Source organism: Bubalus kerabau, chromosome 21, assembly GCF_029407905.1.
Source record: "Bubalus kerabau isolate K-KA32 ecotype Philippines breed swamp buffalo chromosome 21, PCC_UOA_SB_1v2, whole genome shotgun sequence".
NCBI classification, from domain to species: domain Eukaryota; kingdom Metazoa; phylum Chordata; class Mammalia; order Artiodactyla; family Bovidae; genus Bubalus; species Bubalus kerabau.
This window is the reverse complement of record NC_073644.1, coordinates 51,184,229-51,201,002: the sequence shown is the minus strand read 5'-3', so window position 1 is coordinate 51,201,002 and position 16,774 is coordinate 51,184,229. Positions and strand designations below refer to the sequence as shown.

Here is a 16,774-nt window from a genome sequence, read left to right as displayed (position 1 = left end):
AGGCAAGAACACTAGAGTGGGTTGCCATTTCCTTCTCCAATGCATGAAAGAGAAAAGTGAAAGTGAAGTCACTCAGTTGTGTCTGACTCTGTGACCCCATGGACTGCAGCCTACCAGGCTCCTCCGCCCATGGGATTTTCCAGGCAAGAGTGCTGGAGTGGGGTGCCATTGCCTTCTCCAGTGTAATAGCTGCTGTCTTTAAAAATATTCTGAAATATCACTAATGTAGACCAGTCCCATCCTGATTGCTCTTAAATTTATAAAATGTTTGCCTGTGGTGCTTAGGTTCAGAAGCCCTGTAGCTCACTGTCCAGAACATGGACCCTTCTTCCATAGCTCACGACTCGAAAAGCCATTCAGTGATCCCCATCTGGACATCTGCTCTGAGCCAGCTGTACCCAGAGAAGGGAGGAGAACCTTTCTGATTTAGAGGCATTTCTAATTTAGTAACCACATCCCTCTTGTTCTTAAACAAAACACCCATTTCACTGCCATGGCTGCCCTCATCCCCTAGAGTGCATTCCTATCGTCTGTAGGTATTCACAGGGCTCACATCTCCCAGGTACATCCTAAACGCACCCCCATGCTTCTGGCTTAAGCTTGACCATATCAGCTGGGTCAATAGTCTTCCAAATGACTGAAGACCCTTTAATGAAAGGAAGTGAGGCAGACAACCTAATTTAGCAGGGAGACAGACAACCTAATTTGGGAGGGCAAGGGCTCCCAGGACTGCTTACGGCGAGGATGTTATTTTGCTCTAGCTACTTGGAAGTCTGACATCCTGCATCTAAAATTCTTAGTTTCCACGACAGACTTCTTTAGATTTCTTCAAACTGCCTTTGAACAGTTTGGATAAGCTGGTTGTTCAAACTGTCAAATGAATGACATTTTCTTATTAGGAAAAGCCAGGCCCCTGGCCAGTGTAGGCTGTACACAGCCCTACATATCAGCTCTTCCTTTCATGTTTGTGCCTAGCTTTCCGCTGTCACATCCCATTCCAGAGCCTTTCCCCTTGTTTTCATTACACCAAAGTGGTACCATGCAATGTGCATTTATTACACGAATGAATGAAACGAGGACAATTCCTTGTGAGCAACACTGGTAAGAAGCGCCAAGCAAAAGGTTCATACATTTATTTTCATGAATTCTGTGAAGGATGTCATCGAGTATCTTCAATAAATAGTCAGACGCTCCGCAGACAGCAGGAGTTCGATGGTCCGCTCATTCGTCTATGGATAGGATGAAACAGGAGGGCGGGATACTCTTTCTCGTCTCTCCTGGGCGCCAAGCACGGCTCAGGAAAGCGCAGCTCCTCAAAGACTTTGAGGACCGATAACTTCGCTGCCCCTGAAGGAGGAGGTCCGGAGACGATCGGTTGACTTCCGAGGGTACAGTTGCAGACGTCCCGCCTGCCAAAGCGGGCAGGGGTTTCTATGTCACCCGGGAATGCAGAAAGCGGGGTGGTAAAAAGGCAGAGCGTCCGTGTACCCCGGCCTGCGAGTGGCCAGAAGGTCTGCTCGAGTCGCCAAGCCGTCGCTCCGGGACCAAGGCCCCCTCCTCTGCTCTCGGATGGGCCCTTCGCGCTGTCCATCACCGCTTGCCGCCGCGCTGCGCTTCTCAAACAGACTCTCCTGCTGGTACCCTATCCGCGGAGGCGGGGCTTGGAGGGACGGGGGTGGAGCCAAGTCCTCCCAGGGCCCGCCTCTTGGCTGCGAAGCCGGCTGATTGGATGCTTCGGAAGGCCCGCCCTCCAGGCGGTCCAGGGGAGGGACCGGCAGCCCGAGGCCGGTCCCAGGCCAGCGCGGTGCAGCGTGCGGGGTACACTGACTGGCGAGGGGGTGGTAGTGGTGTGCTCCCCACGCCCGAGCGCCTTCTAGGGCGGGGAGGCCCGCAGGGATTTGGGAGCTCTGGGGAGCTGCGCGCCTGTGGTTTCTCGTTGTCGGAGAGGTGTCTTTCTGAGCTCTCTGGAATTCGGAGAGCATTAGGGAAACTTCAAGCCCCCCACGCCTTGCTCCCTAAGACTTTCGGTTGGAAAAGCAGCTGCTGAGTTCTTTTATTTCCTCCCCCACCCCCACAATCGGACTCTGTAAAAATAGCCGTGCGCCGGGGCCACCGAGCCAAGCTCCGCCGCCCCGCTGTCCCGGGCCGGGTGTGGACCTAAAAATACCCGGCGGCTTGGAGCCTGTGCTCCGGGTGCGGGAGGGTCCGGCCGGGCCGCAGAGGGCGTCTGGAGACCGGAGAAACGGCGGACGCCTGGCCCCTCGCCTTGGCCGGGGCTGTCCCTTTAAATCCTGGAGGAGGCAAAGAGAAAAAAAGGAAAGAAAGAGAAAAGACGAGGAGCCCCAAGCTGAGGGTGGCTCTGCCCGGCCCCGCACTCCGCCCCCCGCGCCGCGTCCTGACTGCCGCCCGCCGCCCCTGCGGGTCCTGGGCGCCCCGCCCGCCGCCACAGTTACTGTCAAAATAGAAATTAATTGGAGCCGAGGAGGAGGTTGGGACGCAGCAAGTGCATGTGTGGCAGGGCGGGGAGGGGGCGTAGGGGAGGGAGCGGGAGCCGGCGAGGGGCAACCGCAGACATCCGGGCCCTTTAGCCTAGTGCGCACCCCGAGCCGGTGGCGCGGGCAGCGCGGGCGCGGGGCGCGGGGCGCGGGGCTGACAGCCGCGGAGGCGCGGGAGGCGGGGCGCAGGGAGGGCGGAGGCGAGGCGCGGGGAGGGAGGAGCTGCCGCGCGCCCGCCACAGCCGCTCGGCTCCACACCGCGGGCGCAGCCCGGCCACGAGACTCTGACAGCCCCGCGGCCCGCGCTGCTTCGGCGCGCAGGGACAGACGAACCGCAGCGGCGGCGAAGGAGGACGCGAGGACCGCGGCCCGGCGCCAAGTGCTGGAGGCGCGCAGGTCGGGCGGCGCGCAGAGGTGAGTGGCTTCGCGTGCCGAGCTGAGGCATCGCCTGCGAGGGTCGCGATCTTCCCCGCACCTCGCTTGTGCCGAGGCGGGTCGGGGGGTCGCGGGGCTCCCAGAGGGGTGGCTTTACATCGCTGGCGCCGGGGAGTCATCTCCCGAGCTGTTGCTAGGAGGCCGGCGGTCCGCGCGCCCTGGGGCGCCGGCGGGGGCAGGGGCGTCCCTGGCGCGGCGGGCAGGAGGCGGGGGGCTGCGGTGGCTATTCAGGGGCTCCGTGCGGCAGCCATGCAACGGGAGGAGGCGGGAGGAGGTGGGGGGGAGGGAGGAGGGGAGAGCCAGCGGAGAGCGAGCCAGAGAGCGGGCGCCGCGCCTCCTGGCTGGCACCGCGGCCCGGAGCGAAGTGGCGCGCGGGGCTGGAAGGGAACTTCTGCGGGCGCATGCCGTCCCGGGCTCGGCGGCGCCTTCGGGCCCGGGCGGGGCGGGCCTGTCGACAGCCACAGGTGGTTTCTGCCAAAAGTTTTACCGCACTTCTGCCGGGAAGGCGCGGGGACGTTTTGGAGAGTGGCGGTTTCCTGAGACTCTGGCGCTCGCACTGAGCTTTTACCTTGAAGATTAGGAAGGGACTGGGAAACCTGGGACCCCGCATCTCGCGATGCGCCGCCAGGACTTCCTAGAGATGCCTGCTCGAGGTGGTGTCTTTGCAGGACCCTGAAACCCATGCTGCTGTCCAATTGGGAAGTTGCGCGAAATGGGCGCACGCAACGGTTCCTCCGCGTCTGGGAAAAGTTAAGCGAGGGCCAGCCCGGTATCTGTTGCCCGCAGAGGTCAACCCAAAGTCTCTTCCTAGAGACGCACAAAGGAACCCGGCACGCCTTCGCTCCTGGTCTGGGTCATCTGCTCCTTTGAGAGCTAACCGTCTTCCGGCCGCTGTGTTGCTTTGTTATTAGGGCTGCTTCTCTGATTTCGTTAGGAAGAGTGCCAGGAGGAACCCAAGAAAAGCGGAGCGGCAACAACTCTCGTTTCCTTTGAATCCAGCCGCGGTGGCTGGTACCCAAGCCGAGGTGTGGAGGGTCCAGGACCGAGGGGAAGCAGGAATTGGTGGCGTGTACTGCCTGGCGAGGGAGCCTCGCTGGGCTGGGGTTTCTGGGGGCTCTGGGACAGAAAGATGGATGACAGTGGGAAGGGAAGACCCTCAGAAGAGGAAGCTGTGCCTTGGTCGGCTCTGGGAGAGAGGCTCCTCAAGAAGTCCAGTGGTTTGGCCCTTTTCCTCATTGGCCAGGTTGATGAATCCAGGGCAGCGAGGTTAGCACCACCCGGGTAGGTCCATTCCTGGCCTGAAAGAAATCATTATCCCCAAAGAGTCTGATACCCTGGTGTTGCAAGTCCGTACAGAACTGCATGAGAGTTGGAAACACTCAGTCCTTCATTCTGGCTGGTCCCGTTCCCACTCCCTGTTCCCCCCAGCCCCACCAAGTACCTGAGTAGAAAGCACACCCTTTGCTGTAAAGGAAGTCACAGAATTTTGGAGCTGAAAGAGGCCCTAGAAATATTAAGAGCGCTCATTTTTGCAGATGAGCAGACTCAGGCTCAGGGAAGGAGAGTGACCTGCCACAGTCGTTAGAGGCTGGGGGAGGCTAGAAATGACATCAACCTCCCAGAGCAGGGTGGAGAGACTTCCTTCAGCAAGGCCTTGTAGAGCCTGAGATCAGAAATGCCACCCCCACACCCCAAGCCCATCATGGGCTCATTATCTGGTACTTTCTACATCCATGTTTGCCAGCTAATTTCCTGGCCCCTGTCCTTGGCTTAAAAAAAAAAAAAAATCAGAACTGTCACTGCAGATTTCCAGTCTGACACTATCCCAACTTTCCCTGCTCCCTCCTCACCCCAGATTCCTTAAACTCCTTTTGTAACATAATGTGGCTTGATTAGCCAAGATGAGTTTGCAGCTTGTCTCACTGCGAAGCACCCACTTTCCGTAGGATGCCAGAACTCTGTTTTCCTGGTAATTAGGTTTTACAGATATTTTTGAAAGGAAGCCCAATTCTGGATCAATTACACTTGGACACAAATGCTGTGCTGTTGTGGATACTAAATGAGAAAGATGAGCAATTATCTGGGGGTGTTGGAATAAATGTTGTTATGAGTATTTGACACAGCTATTAAACATCAATGAGTGGGTTTTCAGTAAATGTTTTTTACCCTGTATTTTATTGAGAAAACAAAGTGTCTTAATTAAAAAGAACTGCAAGTTGGCCACTTAAATTTTAGCCACTTGTTTCTTACCAGTGTGTATGGGGGGGAAGGATTTGAGTGGTAAACAGTTAAGAGGACTTTTTTCTCCCCAGACCTAAATATTCTAGGGCCATGCTTATTCTTCAGAGTCAAATGTCATGTACAGCCCAGCAGAACCATATTAAACCAAAATAATTCTGGATGTGGTGTGTGTCAATCTGTATTAGTCAGAAATGACTTGTAAGAGAGAATATTTTGTAAGTTTTATGCTTTCAAGGGCATGAAATATCAAGAATTCAGGGCTAATGCAATGTCACTGAGCATAATTCTTCTCTCATAAACAGAAAAGAATCAGTGTCCCCAGAGTTGTGCTTGGGGCTCCTGTAGAGGAAGCCAGGATCTGGTATCTTCATGATCATGCAGTGTTTTAACAGTGCCTTTTCACTTTTACTGCATGCTAACCTCATAGGTGCCTCATCGTTCAGGGTTCAGCTTTTATTCATCTTACAGTGGGGACACTGAGGCAGAGAGAGGGGAGAATGTTATTCCTGTAACTCCATTCACTTCATTAACATACACTGAGGTGCAGCTTGGGGTTTCTAGGCTGACCTGGGTGAAACGAAAAAGTGAAAAGTAAAAGTGTTAGTCACTTAACCAGGTCCAACTCTTTGTGACCCCATGGACTATAGCCCGCCAGGCTCCTCTGTCCATGGGGTTCTCCAGGCAGGAATACTGGGGTGGGTAGCCTTTCCCTTCTCCAGGGGATCTGGGGTGGGTAGTCTTTCCTTTCTCCAGGGGATCTTCCCGACCCAGGGATTGAACCCTGGTCTCCCGCATTGCGGACAGACTCTTTACCAACTGAGCCACCAGGGAAGCCCCTGGTGGTGAAAGACCAGAGTGAAAGAGGCTCCCTGATCATATAGGGAGCTGCTCGCCTCTCTGCAGCCCTGCACTTCCAAAGGGGTGTAGAGGTGTGGCAGGGTTACAGTGATAATTCATAGGTGGCCACTTGCTCCCAAGGGGCCCTGAAGGGCTTGGTTCCCCACCCCCACTGTGGGTGAGCTGATTCCCTCCCTCTCCAGCAGGCTGTGGGAACTTGGGCGAGGAGGGACCAGCTGGCCGAGGCTGGGGCGGGGGTGTGGGATCTGTGCTGTGGACGGCTGAAGGAGTCCAGGCTATTTATAACCCTCCTCCCCTCCTGGGAGGAAAAGACTCAAGGGTCTGGAACCAGGCTCGGCACTGACTTCTCCCCTGGATGGCTGTGCCCACTGGGAGAAAACCTGCCGCCCACTGCCTGGCGGGTGTTGGAGTGACCCCTGACCTGTGTGGAGGGGCCCTGCAGGGCTTCTGGCAGCTTCAGCTGCTCTGGGGGACCTGGGATACAAGCATTTCCTAGAGCTATGGCGTGGCCGCTTTTTCTCAGGCACTGACCCCCTGTTTGCACAAAATGAGGGACATTCCAGAAACCTCGCAGGGCGGAGCTTAAGAACCCGCTCAGGTCGGGGGTAACTGACTTCTGCAAATAAGGGCAACAATGAGTTTTATGCCGAGAAGATTCTGAAAGCAACAAATTAGACACGGCCCTCTCTGACCATGCTCTGTGGCATTTCTGTGCAGGGCTGACTGAGGGGGTCTGAGTGTTTTCCCTCCTCCCCAACCCCTTCCCCAGACTGGTCCCCAGTGGTCCCCATCCCCTCCCACTCTTCAAGCCAACACCAAACACCTGTGTCTTCAAAGACATGGTACCTGCCACCCCACCAATTACAACTTCATTTCTGAGACTGGGCGTATCTTCTCCCTGGGTCAGTGGAGGGAGGAATGGGCTGGGGGGCGAGCAGAGGAAGCAGGCAGGACACTGAGCTCGTCTCTCTGTTCAACCCCTTGGAGTGAATGAATCCACCCTTCAGAACCAAGTCAGGCGCTCACAGCAGGTTTTACCAGGAGGCCCACCTGGAGAGGTGGGTGCCGGGCAGCTCCAGCCGATGGTGGTGCCCTGTGAGCCTGGGGCAGCTTTTGGGAGCTGGGCTTGTGGTGTTCATCTTCACACCCTCAGTGCCCACCCCAAGGGCTGGGAATGGAAGTGTTTGCTGAATGCATGCCTAGGGCTGGGCATGGTGGACAGGCTTGCTCCTTTGCTGCCATCCGCTGTGCTCCTTGGTGCTGTGAAGGGGGTGTCAGGAGGACCAGGACGTGGAAGCAGAGTGTGGGTGAGAAGAGAGGGGGCTCCATAGACATTTTGAGACCCCTGAGTCAAGCTGATTGGTCCTCTGGGATGATGGGAACCCATTCATCAATTCAACTGACGGCCATGCGGTCCTTCTCTATGGGCTCTCACGGCTCAACCCAGCCTCACGGACACTCATGGAGCCGCAGAGGGAGTCTCCTATAGTGGGGCAGGGGTGCCACTCGTGTGCTCCCCTCGCCCCTGCCTTCCTCTCTGACCATCTCCCCACCCCCCTGTACTCCAGCCACCTAGTTCTTTTTGGCTCCTTCAGCACACGGAGCTCATGGGTTTCTCTTTGGCTGTTCTCCTTGTCAGCGAGGCCCTTCCTGCAGATCTGCCGATAGCTGGCTTTACCTGTCATTAGATCTCAACTGAAAGAGCCCAGTAATGGATTCTTCATAGTGCCCCATTCTGTCTGGGGCATAATCTGGGTTCTCCTTTGGTCTATTGTCTGCCTCCCCCACTAGAATGTAAGCTCCATGAAGACAAGGAGCTTGTCTGTTTTGCTCTTCATGTATTCTCAATGGCAGAACAGTGCCTGGCAGTGGCTGAGAAAATAGTTGGTGAATAGGTGGTGAAATAGTTGGTGAATGGTGATATGCACATTAATGCTAGAAGGTATACGAAGATGAATCAGCCAGGGGCCCTGCGCTGGGAATCCCTTTAGCTTAGAGGCAGATATAAAGCTTGTTCATACTCACGCTGATGTGTGGCAGGAAGGGAAGGTGGCATTCAAGAGGTACAGCCCAGGAGGCCTATGGTCAAGCTGCCTTAACCCTGATTTGAAAAGGATGGTTGACTTAGGCGGAGGGGTCTTCTTTCTAATGGTATGAACTCGAGCAACTGACCCACCTCCAGCACTGAAGTTCCTCTCAGTTGCTGACTGCCACCCCTCTCTCTCTTCTATTTATTTACTTCTTTGGTGAGCAAGAGTTCCAAGTATAATGCCATCCTTGGAGAGTCAGGAATGTTGTGTTTTTCCACCAGCTCCATTCATCTGCAGCCTTCTCAGAACAGCTGTGGACAGCTGGCTGCCAACGTGGAAGTGGGGAGAGCTTCTCTTCAGGGCCAAGGGGGTATGCACAGCCCTGCAGGAATGGGGAATTTCATTTGAGTTTCATACCCTGCTGATCTCCAAACCCCACTGAAATGGTGCCTCTAAAAACAGATACATGAGGAAATTTAAAAACTATTAGGGTTCAGTTTTCTGCTTATTTTCTGATTATAAAAGCAATAGGGTCATGATAGAAAATTTGGAAAATATGGAAAGGTATAACATTAAAACTGAAAACTGCTTCAGCACCCTGATTTTGGAATATTTCCTTCCAGTCTTTTTTTCTGTATTCACCAGCACACATGGCGACCTACTCACATATAAATATAATTAGGATTGAGTGTTGTTTTCTACAGCTTTGAAAATCCACATAGTTTTTTTAATAAACAGAAAGGTTTCTTTTTCTTGGAAGTTTGGGAGTGATTCACATTCCCACTGAATTACTGATACTTAGAAAAAATGGGTTTTCCAGGTCTCCTTACTGGCTGAGAACATTGGCTTTACCATCCACGGTTTGAATCAGGAAATCATCGCCCTCCTGCCCCACCCATAACACTGGATATGGTTAGAAAGGTGTGGTGGTGGTCTAGTCTCTCAGTCGTGTCTGACTCTTTGCAACCCCATGGACTGCAGCCCACCAGGCTCCTCTGTCCATGGGCTTCTGCAGGCAAGAACACTCGAGTGAGTGTCCATTTACTTCTCCAAGGGATCTTCCCAACCCAGGCCCAACCCAGGGATTGAATCTGTGTCTCTTGCATTGCAGGCAGATTCTTTACCGCTAAGCCAGGCAAGCCTGGCTAGAAAGGTATTTCTCACCAAGTACCTCCCTCCATCACCTTGTTAAGGGCCACTTGTATACAGAGTTGCAAGCTATCCCTTACTGAGGGTTCTATTACATTTACCAATGCCACAGTGTTCTTTAGAAACATATTTTTGTGGTTGTGTTGCATTCCTTCAAGTAATGTATCATACTTTATTTACCATTACAAAACACAAACCATACCCAATGCCCATTAGCTAATCATTCCTTGACCTACAAACAACAGCAGCAGAACCTTGAGAAATATGAACCGGGATGGTTGGAATAGCATGTTTAGGGCATCACTGTTTGGGGGAAACCTTCAGAAGCCCAGGGACTTTGTCACTGTCACTGCTATGCTCAGGGTCCAAAGAACGCCTGGTGGGCAAAGGATGCTCAAGATACATTTTGCTGAATGAGTTAAATGCAGAATAATTCCTGAGACAGACCCTGGTTAAGTCTGTCGATGTCAAGGCTTCTTCTGAGAGTGAGTTTTACTGGGGAGGGAGTTCAGGACCCTGAGGAAGAGCATCACCTTCTGGAAAGCAAAGTAAGAAAGGGCAGCTTTCTGAGTTAATAGTTTTGATGCATTTTTGGAAGAGATGAAGTTTAGATGGAGTCTTGATATAGGAGCCGAGAGACACTTAATTCTGTGAGACAGGAACGGGAAGGCACCCAGGCAGGAGGAAACTCAAGGTCAAGAGAGCCCCAAGGTCAAGAGTGTAGGAGCAGGTTGTTCGCCTAGGATGTGGGGTGTTGCCCATCCAGACAGTGACTGGAAGCAGAGATTCTTCCAACTAGCACTTCATCAGGAGCCCAGAACCTACTCCCAGGGGAGGAAGGGTCCCTGAGGACCACGGAGCTTCCAACCTTGCCTTCAGGCAGGTATTTTCCTCATCCTGCAGGTGAGGAAGCCGAGACAGGTTCAGGGGTGGTGAGGAGCATGGGTGTGGAGCTGTGGAGCCAATCCTATGGCTTGGCCACTTTCCCCTGGTCACCTTCAGCATGTAACTTAACCTCTCTAAGTCTTAGTTTCCTTATCTAGAAAACAGAGATAACCCACTCCAAAGGGTTATGGAGAAAATGGGATGAGATGATATACACATAGCACTTGGCACAATTCCTTCCCACGTGGAAGCCACAGTTATTGACTTGGGAGGAGACCAAGGATTTGTGTTGAAGAGGACTCAAGACTTTATTTTCTTCTCCTCCACCTCCTCTTCCTCCCCAAGCTACCACTATACTTTAAGGCATAAAAATCCTCCAAGACAGATGACTGTTGGGAAGCCAGTGCTCAGGTAGAATTAATGTCACTTGTAGGGTGACAGGATCTCTCTTTCTACCTCCTACAGAAGGGGAGAAACACTCCTTGCAATCATTGTGAGGATTCAGAGTCTCAGTGTCAGCGTGCCTCCGGGGCATACTATCTACTCAGGAATGCCTGGCATGGCTGGTCTTTAGAATAGAAAATGGCTGTGCAGAAACTCGGACACGGGACAGGTCAGTTTTGACGACTGGGATAAATGGCTTATGACCTAGAGCAGCACAGTCTATTGAAGATATAATGTGAGTCCTGCAGGTAATTTAAAATTTCTAGCAGTCATATTTTAATTTTTTTGGGGGGAGGGGAGGATTTTGTTTGTTTGTTTGTTTTTGGTTGCACCATACGGCATCTTAGTTCCCTGACCAGGGATCGAACCCTTGTCCCCTGCACTGGAAGCACAGAGTCTTAATCACTGGGACCACCAGGGAAGTCCCACGTTTTAAAGAAGTAAAAAGAAATGGGTAAATGAATTTTGGGTCTTTTGTTTAACCCAATATATCCAAGATATTACCATTTCAACATCTGACAGGAGTCGCATTTCAAGGGGTCTGTAGTCCCCTGGAGACAGGGTGGGGAGCCTGGGGAACAGGTTGGAGGGCCAGTCTGGGGGAGCTGGAGCTACCTGGGGGGGCTCTGCATGGCCAAAGGAGGCCACGTGTCACAAGCTGTCCTCTGGGAGGAAACGTGTGAAAAGCAAGCAAATTCAGGAAGAAGTAAAGGACTATGAGACTTTATATCCTGGCCCTTGGAGGGCGAACTATGTATTGCTGGGACCTGTTCCACTGTGGAGCTCAATTTTCTCATCCTCTAAAGTGCAGTTGTATTATCTCAGAGCCATTCTGGCTCTGGTTTCCCTTATTCCTGCAGAAAAGGCATGGAAAGCAAATTTAGCCACTTTGTAAGTTTGAAGTGGGTGGAGGTGGGGCTTGGAGAGAAAGTTTGGGCAACAGAGAATACTGCTGGGCCCCATGTTTAAAAGCATCTCGTTAGAAAGTTCTGTCTGGACAGTTGAGAGAGACCCACACATCTCTCTGAGCCTCTGCCAGAGTGGACAGTATCTAGTCACTGCTTTCAAGTTGCATTTATTTAAAAAGTATATTTCGCGGTTGGGGGGAACCTCTGTTAACTGTGTTATTTTTAAAAAGTGACATGTTGTCATTGTCTTTAAATCCTGAAGCGGCGCGTTGTTCCTGTTCGTCCCAGATGGCTGTGAATGGCAGTCATAAAAGAGGGGAGGGGCCCTGCAGGAAATATTAGAACAAAAAAGGAAATATTTCAGCTCTGTCATAAATGGGCACGTGGCCTGTCCAGAGAGGATGTGGGAAGAGAGAGGAAAAAAGCAGCAGGTGTGTTTGGAGGGAAGGGTGTGTCCGCAAGTGTATTTTAAGCTCTTGGAGTCAGAGGCACTGGTTTCATCACATTCTGGTGAGGAGGGATTTGAGGTTTTTATCTGCCTGCCACAGGCTTCAGCAAGGGGAAGGAAACTCTCTCTCCTTTTTAAGGAGTGTCTCGTCTTTTAAAATTAGATTGTCAGTGAGTAACTAGCTGGGTCTACCTGGGGATTCCCTCTTCCCACACGGGAGCAGGCCTGTGCGCCCTAAGAGCTGGTCCGAGCAAACCCATTCTCCGAGGAGGAAGCTGAGGGGGTCATAGAGGCCCTGCTCCTCTCTGAGGTCCCCCAGGAAAGTGGAGAGGAGCGCAGACCAGTGCCAGCGGCCACCACATGTCCTTTTGGCCACACAAGGGTGCCGCCTCGGTTTTTGTTTTCTCCGCAGTTAACAGATGACTCAGCGGGGCTGCCTTGAACCCTTTTTAAATGGGGATTTCTCTTTTATGTTTTCCTAAAGTAGATTTTTTATTACTTTTCCACCTATTGTTTGCTTTGAATTTCTAATTTAATTTTTTCGAATAGGTCAATACTTACATGGTTTAAAATTCAAAAGGTACAAAAGGGTATTCAAAGTGAACTGTCTTTCTCTCACCCCATCTCTTAGTCCCCTTATCCCTAGGCAACCACTTCTACTTATCTCTTAGGTTTAGAAATATTGACTGCATGTACTGGAAAATATGTGTATGTGTGTGTGTGTGTACCTGCATGTGTGTGTGTATTTAAAAATTTTTTATCTAAATGGAAGCATACCATATACATTCTTATTTCACTTTATATTTACTGAATAGCAAATTTTGACTATTTAAGAACTTTTTGTTCTTTTTTACTTGTTTATTTTGACTGCATAAATTACATTATATGGCTATACCTTAGTTTATTTAACCAGACCCTTATAGATGGATATTTTGGTTGTTTCCAGTCTTTTGCTTATTTAATAATCTTGGGTTTTACCCAATGATTTTTTTTTAATGAAAGCAAACCTTGAGTTTTCTGAATAAAGACAAATTGATAGCATTCTTGTCTTGCTGATTTATTGTTCACAAGGTGCTTCAAAGAACAAAATTGCTTAATTGTTTAAAGATGAAGAGCAGAATAAACTTTTTTTTTTTTCTGCATCGAGCTTCCTGGACAACAAATTCTGTGGTCAACATTATTTAACTAATGTTTCTTGAGTTCCTACTATGCACTGTGTCCTGGGCACTGGGCCAGGCAGTGGGTAGGGGGGACACAAAAGGAGGAGGCTTAAAGGCTAGCACTCCTGTTCTGGGTTGGAGTAGGGGTGACTTTGATGGAGGGAAAGAACAGTTAAAGCAGCACTCTGGGAGCAGCCTTGATGGAGGGGAAGTAGGAGCCATAGAGGGAACGTTGGGCCCTTTGACTGGATGTGGGGGCATGGTTTCAAGGAGGGGCTCTGGGCTGATTGCCTGCCTGTGAGCAGCGAGGGTTCCTGCCCAAGCTTGTGGACTGTACCCAGGTTCCTCTGTCCATGGAGTCTCTAGGCCAGAATACTGGAGTGGGTAGCTATTCCCTTCTCCAGGGGATCTTCCCAACCCAGGGATCGAACCCAGGTCTCCCGCATTGCAGGCAGATTCTTTACCATCCGAGCCACCAGGGAAGCCTGAGCTTGTGGCACCATATCCTTGGTCCCGCTCACCTGCCTCTCTAGGTCACCATCCATCTGCAAGGTCCTCCATAAGGCAGGGTCTGGGACCCCAGGTCAGCCAGGTAGACTGTGTCCTCGCTGTGCTTCTTCTGACCTTGAGGAGCTTTGAAACCCCTGTTTATCCCAGGAAAACAGAGAGGTCTTCAGTCTGGAGAGCAAGGCTCTCCCTGAGGCCAAGCCCTTCTCAGGAAATGGGCAGAGATGGCAGAGCAGCCTGCAGACAGAAGGGATGGGGTTAATGGGGGAAAACAACCCCACTGTGTTGAAGGAGGCACCCTCGACCCACTTGAGCTGGAGCCTCTGTAGGCTGTCCCTGTGTGTTTGCAGCTTTGTGCTACCCTCCTGGGTTGAGGGCATCTCCTTTCAGGAACACTGGCCCCAGTCCTTTCAGCCTGTTCTCTTGGGAGCTCAGAATACTTACTGGAAGTGGCCTGAAGGTAAACCTTTATCAGCAGGCTTGAAGGCAACTAACTAAAGTTGCTGAAGAGTTCCAGATTGGCCCTAGAAACTGCCCATCACAAAGAATTTCTAATTGTATGGTTGTGCGGGTGGGGTGAGGGAGAGAAACTGGGATCCCACAGAGAAAACAAGGTGCCTTGGAGCCCCCACTGTGTCTTCAGGGCTTCCTTGTTGGCTTAGACAGTTAAGAATTCATCTGCAATGCGAGAGAACTAGGTTCGATTCCTGGGTTGGGAAGATCTCCTGGAGGAGGGCGTGGCATCCCACTCTAGTATTCTTGCCTGGAGAATCCCCATGGACAGAGGAGCCTGGAGGGCTACAGTCCAGGAGGTCTCAAAGAGTCGGACACAACTGAGTGACTAAGCACAGCACAAGCTCTGCAGAGCATCAGAAGAAGCCCAAGACATGGTCTCCCAGAAGGATTTGAAAACCTGGCTGGGAAAATGATGATGTATGTAAGATATACACAGGCTTAATACTGAAGAGCTAAGTGATGCAGTCTGTCTTGTAAGAACTGTAAGACTTTACAGAAAAGAGAGGCTGTCAGCCTGGAGTCGACAGGATGTGAGACGTGAGATGAGCCTCAGAAAGGGAGCGTGGTCGGAGGATGGACACTAACGTCAGTTTAGGGACTGCTCCACAGCAGACACTGCCCAGGTGTGGTATCCCCATTCAGTCCCACAGCAATGTACATATGGCATTATTATTCCCATTTAACAGAGCTCAGGTTTCAGAGCCCATCTTCTGCCCACTGCACCTAAATTGACACTGAGATTCCCAGACATTATTCGGGGAGAAACAGCCTGTTCACAGGAATGGCGGTGGGGCCCTGTGCTCCATGTCATGTTCTGCCAAGAAGTTGCCTCTTTGCAGAAAAGCCCACATAGGAAGCAAGAGGAAATGCAGTTGGTTAAGGGGTGAGGCTGGAGGAGTAATTGCAGTAAATCTTAATTCCTTGGCTGTTTACCCATCTATCCAGTTCACTCTATTTTTTTTTTTTTTTACTTGTTTAACTCAATTCTGGTATGCTTCAGGGGATGCAGTAATATCAATTTTCCCATTAAGCCTTAAGAATTTAGGAAGAGAGAATCCATTTAATGGGCTTCCCTGGTGGCTCAGTGGTAAAGAATCTGCCTACCAATGCAGTGGGTTCAATCCCTGGGTTGGGAAGATCCCCTGAAGAAGGAAATGACAACCCATTCCAGTATCCTTGCCTGGGAAATCCCGGACAGAGGAGCCTGGCAGGGTACATACAGTCCACATACGGGTCACAAAAGAGTCAGATATGACTTAGCGACTAAATAACAGCAACAACAACAATCCACTTGATACCATGTATTGAAACCATGTATTTCAGTCCAGAACCAAACTGGGATGATTTTTATCCATTGACCAGTATCTCTTTCTTATGACATTTTGGGAAACTGTTTTTGGAGCCAGTTGTGGAAGGTGGCTCCAGAAGTAAAGAACCCGCCTGCCAATGCAGGAGATCTAAGAGATGCGGGTTCCATCCCTGGGTCGGGAAGATCCCCTGGAGGACGGCATGGCAACCCACTCCTGTATTCTTGCCTGGAGAATCCCATGGATGGAGGGGCCTAGCAGGCTGCAGTCCACGGGGTCACAGAGTCGGACACCACTGAAGCAACTTAGCACGCATGCACATGCATGGCACTGATGTAAAAATGCAACCGCCAGCACAAAGGAATATCAAGCCACTGGGCTCAGGTTTTAAGACATGCCAGAGGTGTGGTTTGTCTGTGTGTTTTCATCTGGTAGATTCATGGTTCTGTATTCCAACTTCTGTGAGAGTCCCACGACTTGCTAAGGACTTTGTGGCCCACTGTGGAGGATGAGAATCCCTCTTTCATCACACCCTCTTTGGGCTGTGGGCCTTGTAGTATGTGGGGTTGGAGTGGTGACTGGACAGGAGCAGAGGAGAGGATGTGAGGGCTGGTAAGTCCTGGGTAATGGTTGGGCTGTGTGATGTGCTGGAAAGCTTCAAGGACCCCACTCCAAGGCCCAAGTTTTTGTAAGATCCTCCAGTAGATTTCCATCCATCTTTGTAATCTCAGGGTTCTCTGTCCTGGTACTGACTTATACATAAATAGAAACCACTTGGACACAAAAGCCCACCTGTTGTTTTTCTGACTGCCTGTAGCACTGGGAATGAATGAAGCCTTAGTAGGTTTGAATCTCACCTGAAGAAGTTATGGCCATGTTCTTAGGCTCCTTGCCCTGACTCTTGTAGAATGTGGAAAGCACCCCGAAGGGAGGAAAACGTTTCCTGTTTCTGGCTTAGCTCTGATGTGGGATGTGCTTGTGCCTATTTTGCAAATCATCTCGTAAGTCAGATTTCAGCTCTTTTCTGAGAACTTGGTATCTGTGCTCACAAGCTGGGTGGTACGGATGAGAAAGCAGAGGGCAAGATCCCAGTCCCTCTCCTTGCCACCCATGGGGACACCGATGAGCGTGTGATTGCCTTTGTCTACCTGGAGCCCTGGCGTGTTTTCCTAAGATGTTTTCCTAAGGGCGTGGGACTGGTGAGAAAGGTTGTAAAAGTGAATTATTTGATAAACTGCTATTTCCGCTTACATTATGGAAAACTAAAGCACGCTATGTTTTATTTCCATTGCTTTGCCAGAAACTCCTCACGACAGATTCTGATGCACCAGACCGAGCCACCTCGCTGAGCATCACGTATTTGCAGGAGTCATTAGAAGCCCTTGTGTGAT

General features: G+C 51.2%; 1 protein-coding gene across 1 annotated transcript in view; it reads left to right on the top strand.

Annotated features, from left to right (window-relative positions):
- The first annotated feature begins 2,689 nt into the window (after positions 1 to 2,689).
- The window catches only part of ZBTB7C (zinc finger and BTB domain containing 7C), a 382,485-nt gene continuing 368,400 nt past the window's right edge, over positions 2,690 to 16,774 (top strand). The window contains exon 1 of the mRNA XM_055559728.1: positions 2,690 to 2,909. The gene's annotated coding sequence lies outside the window, so the exon portion shown is untranslated. The remainder of the gene's footprint in view (positions 2,910 to 16,774) is intronic.